The sequence below is a fragment of the Triticum aestivum genome, chromosome 3A, assembly GCF_018294505.1.
Source record: "Triticum aestivum cultivar Chinese Spring chromosome 3A, IWGSC CS RefSeq v2.1, whole genome shotgun sequence".
NCBI lineage: Eukaryota > Viridiplantae > Streptophyta > Magnoliopsida > Poales > Poaceae > Triticum > Triticum aestivum.
In genome coordinates this window covers 581,944,294-581,953,202 of record NC_057800.1, presented here as the reverse complement: position 1 = coordinate 581,953,202, position 8,909 = coordinate 581,944,294, and positions in this window count along the sequence as shown.

The window sequence follows — 8,909 nt, the reverse complement described above, 5'->3', positions numbered from 1 at the left end:
TTGCACCAAAGAGGAAAGGAGGACGCTGCGCGGGCTGGCACCCGCCTGGCGCCCTGAGTTGTCATGGCTTGCATCATGGGCACCTCGTGAGGTACCCCGCCTTGATCTCTCCGCCTCCTCGTGAGCCAGCCTGACGAGGCCGTGTCTGAGGAAGCTCCGCGTCGTCCGCCCCGCGAGGCATGGCCCCTCGCGAGGGTCTTGGGTTTGTGTTGGTGAAGATGGGCCGTGCTGGGCCCCCCTTTGAGCCACGCCGCAGGCCGCAGGCAGGCAAGTCTGGGGACCCCCGTTCCCAGAACACCGACAGTAGCCCCCGGGCCCAAGGCGCGCCCGGACTTGGCCGTGCAGGGAGGCGGAAGGGCAAGAGCGAAGCGCTGCGGGCCCTAACAGCCTGCGGCCTTGGGCACCGCGTGGCGGTTGATTGGACGTGGGCGCCTCCACTTCCCAACGGCGCCTCGGCAACTGCACGGATGGGACAAGTCCCTGCATGCAAAAACGGGTCATGATTACCTGCGATTGTGGAGGCCGGCAGTTGGCCTCCGCCGGCTATAAGTATGGGATGGCGTGCGCCCTTCCGGTTCATCTCTCCTTGCTTCTCCTTCTTCCCGATCCTTGCTCCGTCTTTCCGTGATGGCTCCGATCCGCCGGTTCTCGACGGCAGAGAAGGGAAAGGCTCCCCGAGAGGGGCCAGACCCTCTCCCGCCGAAGAAACGGCTCATCCCCCGTGGCCCGGACGAAGGGGCCCTTCAGGTGGTGCCGAGGCCTTGGGGCGAGCGGGCGCCGCCGGGGTTCCCGCTTCTATTGTACGCCCACGTCGAGGGCCCCGAAGGAGCTGATGCTGACCGCCACGGGCGGCGCCGCCGTCGGCGCCGACGGGTCATGAAGGTGTGGGTCGTCCCCCCTGGGGTCCACACCGAGGGCTCCTCCCAAGAGTTCATGCTCCACGTCGCCATTTCTCTTCAGTCTTGGATTCGCCTGCCTCCCTTCTTCGCCTCCATCATCCCGTAGGGGGAGCCCCTGGAGCTCTGGCTGCAGCACGCCGGCTGCAGCACCCTCACGACCGAGGTAGAGGTCGCGGTCGTCGCCCCGGGCGAGGTCTACATGACCTGGGGCTGGAGGGAGATCGCCCGGGTTTGCAGGACAAGGGGAGTCTTCGCGATCCACTTGGACTACGACGGTGCTTCGGTGATGCTCTTCAAGGTCTTCGATGCGAGCGGACGCCGGCTGGAGTGCTGCCCCGGGGAAGGTGGCTAGGGACCTGCTGTGACGAGGACTGGGCATGCCTCCCACTCCCTTGGAGGCTCCTCAGGTGGTGGAGGCGTCGAAGGTTCCAGCGACTCCGGCGAGCTCTTCGCGACTCCGGAGACGAGCGATGACAGCTACGAGCCCCCGCGCTGGTGCCGCTCCTGGAGCAGGGCGGGCTCGTCAGGCCGCCGCCGACTCTGATCTGGATGGGGTTGGCGTCGGTGCTTGACGGCCCACTGTTGATGATGGCGTCTTTTGCAGGGACGCGCGTAGTTTGTGTCCCTTTAGGATCTGTTCCCTGCGAGGAATTAAAAACGCGTCCCGTAGGGGCTTGTAAGGTGCCTGCGATCCTGTCTTGTATATATAACACTTGTCGTATAATTGCGCGAGTTGCTCATTCCATCTTAGCTTAGTCCTCCCTTTTGAACCTCACGAGGGCTTGGTGCTCTACACCGACAGGTCCCAGTCCCAAGGCGGCTTCAGCCGTCGCTGGTATGCCAGGTCACGATGCCGTGGTCAAGGCCAGGAGGTGAGCGACCCGGAGTCCGGTAAGAGCCCCTGAGTCACGATGCTCAGGAGGTCCCCTTTGGCGCCCAAGCAGCTGTCGTTTGGTGAGAAAGGGGAGCGGCGTCGCTAACAAGGGATTGCATTAGGTGCGGGGATGGTGCCACGGCAGCTGGCGCTTCCGGGCGATAACTTATCTCGAGGATTAGGGGCCGCTCTCTGGTGTGTGGCCAGGTTCGTGCGTCGGCAGGAGCGGGGTTGCTTGGCGAGGTCCTCGTGTGTCTCCTCCCTCTCGCCTTAGCTCCCCTTTCTGCTCTACATCCTCGGGTCCCGGCCCTCGAGCGAATCTCAGCCGTTGCTGGTATGCCAGGTCGTGATGCCGTGGTCAAGGCCAGAGGGTGAGGGCTGGAGAGCCAGTAGGAGCCCTGAGTCGCGATGCTTAGGCACCCCCCCTTTAACGTGCAAGCGGTTCGTGCGGACGAGAGCGTAGGAGGCACAGCGAGAGCCTCGCCTGACGTAGCTTCTTCAGGAGGTCCTGTAGGTCCATCATAGAAAAAGCAAGGGGTTGCCATACAATTGACGGTCAGTCGTTGGTTGCTTCCGAGGGTTAGTGAGGCACTAAAGGCTTGACGAGGTGACGCTATGCGGGGCTGCCGCAGCCAGAGCTCAGCCATCCAGGTTTCTCAGTGTTGCAGGGACGGACCCATGCGCAATCGTCATGCCGTTCGGGAGCAGCTCCGTCAGTTGGCGTCAGCTGAGTGGGCAACTAGGTAAAACACGTTAGCCGCGAAGGAGTGGATTCGTTCAAATAGATGCTGGGAATGCGGAGATCACTGGGTCAGGCCCGAGCGACTTGGGGGTGATGCAGCCTAAGGGGCGCCCCCAACAAGGTAAGCTAATCGACGCGAAATAAAAGGGATACACGCCGCAGGGACGGACCCACGCGGCCTGGGAATAATGCAGCCCTGGGGGCGCTCCCAGCTGGAAGTAAAACTCGAAAGATGTCACGTGATGATGTTGAAGATGAAGGGGTGTTGGTGTAGCAGGCTCGGGGGGCTGCGGGAGCCGATCCTCACGAGCCCCCAGGCCTAGGGGCCTCGGGAGGCTCCGGAGGCACTGGCGGCTCCTCGCGGGCCATCTCCATCCCTGCCAGGGCTGCAGAACGCCTGGCCTCTCGTGCCTCCGTGATGCCCCTCATGAGGCGCTGGTACGTGTCAGCCGCGTTCGGCAAGCCGTAAGGCATGCGAACGTAGCTGTGGGGTGGACCTCCGCAGCGCCCCACTCGCGAGGGCTAGAGGCGCTCCAGAGAGACGACTCGGTTGAGCCTTGGTATGTCGATGCAGACGCGCAGCCCACCATCCTCGCCTGGATGGGGGGCCACTGCTGGTAGGCGGCGGGCGCCTCTCATGACTCTTGACTCCTGTAGCTCCTGAATGGCCTTGCTGACGAACTCCTGTGGGTCTGGATCTCCTTGCCTTGCTCCTTCTTGAGGGAAACGTGCTTCAAAACACGCCTCCATGTGGTGCCCAAGCGCCTCCCTCGTGACCCTAGCTAGGTCGGTGGCCCTCCAGGGGAGAGCCCCCGAGCCCTGCCTGGGGAGGGCGCCGAGCGCGCTTTCCTATGCGATGGAGGGAGGCTCCCCCTGGGCAGGCGCGGGCCCTGAGGGGCCTGCCTCCTGAGGGGCCGGGCCGGACGATGTCTTCTTCTTCTTGGGGGCGGTCTCGGGAAGCCTCCTGCTTCCGCGATCCGGGTCTTCCAGTGATGCGGCCTGAAAGGCTCGTTCTAGGGAACACACCGCGTCCTTCTCTTCACAGGGCACCGTGATGACTCCGCCACTTCCTGGCATCTTGAGGATGTTGTAGCCGTGGTGAGTCATGGCCATGAACTTGGCCAGCGCTGGGTACCCAAGGATGGCGTTGTACGGCAGGCGAATGTGAGCGACGTCGAAGTCGATGAGCTCGGTGCGGTAGTTGTCGCGTGCCCCGAAGGTGACAGGGAGGCGGACCTGCCCAATCGGGACCGTGGAGCCGTCAGTGATACCGGAGAAGGGCTTGGTTGGCTGAAGCTGGCTGTAGGGCACTTGGAGGTTGTTGAACGTCTCCACGGACAGGACGTTGAGCCCTGCCCCGCCATCGATGAGGGTCTTGGTGACCACCACATTGCTGATGATTGGGGAACAAAGCATCGGGAGGACTCCGGCTGTTGCCGCACACTTGAGCTGATCTGCTGAGCTGAACGTGATGGCGCACGCCGACCACCTGAGAGGGCATGTGGCTTCGAGTCTGGGGAGTACTGCATTCACTTCACGGGCGAACTGCTTGAAGATGCACTGAGAGGCTGGGGCTTGTGCTCCGCCCAAGATGCAGGCGATCGCGCGTGGCTCCTGAAAGCCCCCAGCCTCCTCGTCCTGATGGTGGTCATCGTTTCTCCTTGGCTGCGGCGGCAGCGGTGAGAGGCCTGCGTTGCCTAGCGGGCGATCCTCGCAAGGCTGATCCCTCCAGTCTCCCTTGTGAGGCTGATCCCTCCATCCTCTCTCGCGAGGCGGGTCTTGCCAGCGATCCTCGCGAGGTTGGTCGCGCCACCCTTGGCGCGGCCCACGGTCTTCCCAGCATCCTGCGTTTCTTCCTCCTCCTCGACCGTAGCCCCGGTCACCGCGGTCGGGGCGACGGCCGATCCTTCCTTCACGCACGGCTCGGAGTTCTTGGCATTCATTGGTGTTGTGGGTGTGGAGGTAGTGGTACACGCAGTACCGGCTGCCCTTGGGAGGTTCGGGCTGATCTCTACCCTGCTTGGTGTCTGGTTCTGCCGCGAGCACTGCAGCCCCCTTGCGCTGCACATCCTTGGCCTTGAGCTTCTTCTCTTCTAGGTCTGCAGCAAGCAGCTCGAGGAGGGAGAGATGCCCCTCCTCAGCCCTGGCGCACTTGTTTGCCAAGTTGAACAGCTCCAAGGAAGTGCACAGGTCCTCATGCATCGCCAGCTCCTCCTTCATCTTGATGTCACGCACTCCGTCAGAGAAAGCTGAGATGATGGCCTCCTCAGTCACCTTGGGGACCTTGAGGCGTGCGTTGTTGAAGCGCTGGATGTACTTCTGCAGGGTCTCCCCGGGTTGTTGCTTGATACGGTGCATGTCACTCACGGTGGGTGGCCGGTCGCGAGTACCTTGGAAGTTGGCGATGAAGCGGGTGCACATCTCTTCCCAGGAGGAGATTGTGCCTGGAGCCAGGTTCAGGAGCCAGGTGCGGGCCCCGTCCTTGAGCGCCATGGGAAACCAGTTCGCCATGACCTTCTCGTCTCCGTTGGCAGCTTCGATGCCCAGCTCGTAGAGCTGGAGGAACTCCGCAGGGTCGGCCGTGCCGTCGTAGCGAGGAGGCAGGTCTGGTTTGAACTTGCTGGGCCACACGACGCTGCGTAGTTCGGGGGTGTAGGCGCGGCAGCCTGCTGTGGCCACGGGAGGCCTTAGGTGGCGGAGAGCCCGGTCTTGCATGTCCCCACGCGCGGGAGCAGGGGGATGGTCGCGACGTGCTGGAGCAGGGAGCGCCCAGGCAGCTTCTGGCGGGCGAGGGACTTCTTGGTAGCTCTGTTCTTGCTGCGCTGGCACCTGACGGAGCGGGTTCTGCCCAGGGGCCATGCGCCTTGGAGCCATGGCGTCTTCTTGAGGAGGAGGCGGCCGGGGCGCCGCCGGAGCCTCTTCGCCCGCGCGGGGCGGGGTGCGGTGCAGCAGAACAGACGGCGCGGAAGAGCCCCCTGCAGCACGAGCTCGGCGACGCGGTCGAGCCATTCCTCGTAGACGTCATCGACGGGACGGTAGCACAGGAGCTCATTTGCCGCGATGAGTGCGGCCTGAGCCTCCATGGGCGCGCGGAGCGCGCGGGACGAAGATCCAGCTGGGGCGAGCGAGGGGGTTGCGGTGCGGCCGTCTTGCCGCACGGACGGATACTGGGACGATGCTTGCCGCTCGTCCCCCGCCGGGCCGGTGGCAGCGTTGACGGCAGGTGACGGGGAACGGCGTGGGTGCCCGCCGACAGGGGCCGTCTAGGCAACGCGGGAAGCGAGGGCAGCCTGGTGCTCTGCGCGGGCCCGACGGGCGTCAGACATGAGCGTGACGGTCAGAGGAGAAGGGGCGGTGGAAGACGAACTCCGGTGCACCCCTACCTGGCGCGCCAAATGTCGGATTTCGGGTTCCGGCAGACCCTTGAGGTTCGAACACTGGCGTGCGCGCGGAGATTTCGCCTCCTACCTACCTGCACCCCTCCGCCGTGCTAGGATCTGAACTAAGGAAAGAACAACACAAGAGACACAGGGTTTATACTGGTTCGGGCCACCGTTGTGGTGTAATACCCTACTCCAGTGTGTGGTGTGTGGATTGCCTCTTGGGCTGATGATGATGAACAATACAAGGAAGAACAGCCTCGCGAGGGTCTGTTCTTGGTTGAGGCGATGAACTGCTGGGAGGAGTTCAACCACCTTTCTTTCTCTCTCTCTCTCTCTCGGCCGACCGAACCGGAACCCCCCCCCCCCTTGCTGTGTGGGTGGCTGGTCCTATTTATAGAGGCCCTGGTCCTCTTCCCAAATATTGAGCGGGGAGGGAGCCAACAATGGCGGGCTAATTTGAAGGGGGACAACAAGTATCAGCCATCCTGACAAAAGTAGTCTTCGCCTGCGTAAAGCTCTGGTGATGACGCCGTCTTGGGCTCCACGGTGACCTCCGCCTCGTAGTCCTCCTGGTCTTGGTCTCATTGCACCGAAACGGCAACCTTTGCCTGATGCCTCGGTACTCCACAGCTACGCTTTCCCCCTTTGCACCAAAGAGGAAAGGAGGACGCTGCGCGGGCTGGCACCCGCCTGGCGCCCTGAGTTGTCATGGCTTGCATCATGGGCACCTCGTGAGGTACCCCGCCTTGATCTCTCCGCCTCCTCGTGAGCCAGCCTGACGAGGCCGTGCCTGAGGAATCTCCGCATCGTCCGTCCCGCGAGGCTTGGCCCCTTGCGAGGGTCTTGGGTTTGTGTTGGTGAAGATGGGCCGTGCTGGGCCCCCTTTGAGCCACGCCGCAGGCCGCAGGCAGGCAAGTCTGGGGACCCCCGTTCCCAGAACGCCGACAGTAGCCTCGTCACCTTCAGGTGGTTGTGACTGTTCAATCATTTGTTCCATAGCTTCCTGAAAGTTTGAACTTGTAGATTAGTGTACCAGATAAGTTACTAATGAGACAAAAACAAACAAAGTAGGTTAAACATTTATACATAACTTATTTTGGTGAACTACTGTAATACATTAGCATGTATTGTAGTGCCAACTACATAATAAAATCACTTTCGGAACATATGTCCATGTAGCATGCCTACTGTATTGTCTATTTCCTCACATTCGTTGACATCTAAGGATAAAGAGACATGGTTTAAAGTAGGATGAACATAGTATGACATCATTCATATCATGGGCAAACAGATATAAAACAAACAGGCTATTTTATCATTGTGTGCGCACGTGAACATAACAACTAGATTACAGATCAAGACCAAAAGAATATCATTCATCTCTTTTAAACGATGTAAGGTGAAATGATACGTTAAGACAACTATGAATAAAAGTGAACAGAGTAACTGACATTGGCTGCAAACCAAGTAGTTAAATGAACACATCACAGTACCAATCAGTTCAAGGCAGGAGGAGTAAGGACTTACAACAACTGCTTGAACTGGTGTGCTCATGCCCTTCATCTTGCTGGTGTGGCAATCCTTTTGCACTGCATTCGGTTCAGGTTCTTTTTGGTCCGCACGGGATTTCCTCTGTATTTGGAACAAGTCAATATAGATACGATAATATGGCACAAAAAAAGAATGAAGTAGCAGCTATTTACAAGAGCCTCGCAGTGTGCAATATAGCTATGAGATCTTATGCTCTGTTGGAATTTCACTTTAGAACGGTTGGTTTTGTTCTTCAAACAGTTAGCCTAGAAGAAGATACACTTGTAAGGCACATACATAAATACAAGTTCAATATGTGGTCTGATCAAATACATATAGCCTACCTGATACTTTGGATCAGACCAGTGTTTAACGAGGGTTGTCCAGTCTTCATCTGTAATATATTCCACTGGAGATGTTTGGGCGATTTCATTGTTAGCGTTGCCTTCAAAGTGAGATTTTCTAAGGTGGTACCGATACTATTGCAGAGCAGACTGAAAAACATGAGTGCATGCTTGTCTAGTTGCATCATCTTTTGAATCCAACTTGAACCTCATCTGTTGAAAAAAGAATGTAAGTCTTATTAGGAGGAAGCTAGAAAGTATGGGATAGAGCAAGACAATATTACTAATTGCGATGAATAACATTACTTACGGATAAATGGTAGGAAGGTGTTAAACTGGGTATTGTCTTTCTCATTCCTGTACTGGATCCATGTTGGGAGGATACGTGCATGACACCTAACGGCAACGGCTGCCTCTGATACTAACTTGGCTGACTCTGTAGCATCACGTGGCCTTTTTAAACCTGCCTCAAAATGGATCTCCATTCTTTCTCCTTTAGATTTTGTTAATCTGTCAAGCATTATCCCTGATGTCTGTTTCCGCTTGCGCCGTGGTGCTAGTTCAACAACGAATATGGAAAGTGTTAGTGTACATCAAACTATGAGAGTACATATAAAGGAGCATGCAACTGCAACTTGACTCGGTCAGGTACCGTCTTGGTGTTGATGCTCATGAGGTTCATATGATCTTGCCAAGTCCTGTTGTGTTAGCAGTGCTTCGGAAGTAGTGTTAGGTGTGAAGGCAGCTTGGGAACTGGCCAGTTCCGGAGCAAACGAACGAGTAACTGGTTGAGATGCTGGTACAGTTGAAGAGGATGCTGCAGCTGGTGGAGCAGGTGATACTGTGTTTGTAGATTTAGCCGGTGGACTTGGACCTTCTACTGCACTATAAGTACCGGCAGAATCTCGACGGCAGAACCTTTTCCGTTTCACTCGACGAGTAACATCACTCCCTACTATATTATTTTCCTTGCTCTTTTTTGACTTTGCCATGTCAAGCTGTACCCACAACACAAAAGAATAAAATCACTCTTCAGAACTCATTGATGCATGATACAGACAAGCAATACTTTGATGTAAGACAACCGTATGAGGATGGAATATGTAAGAAAAACAGGACGGCATGACATATTCATAG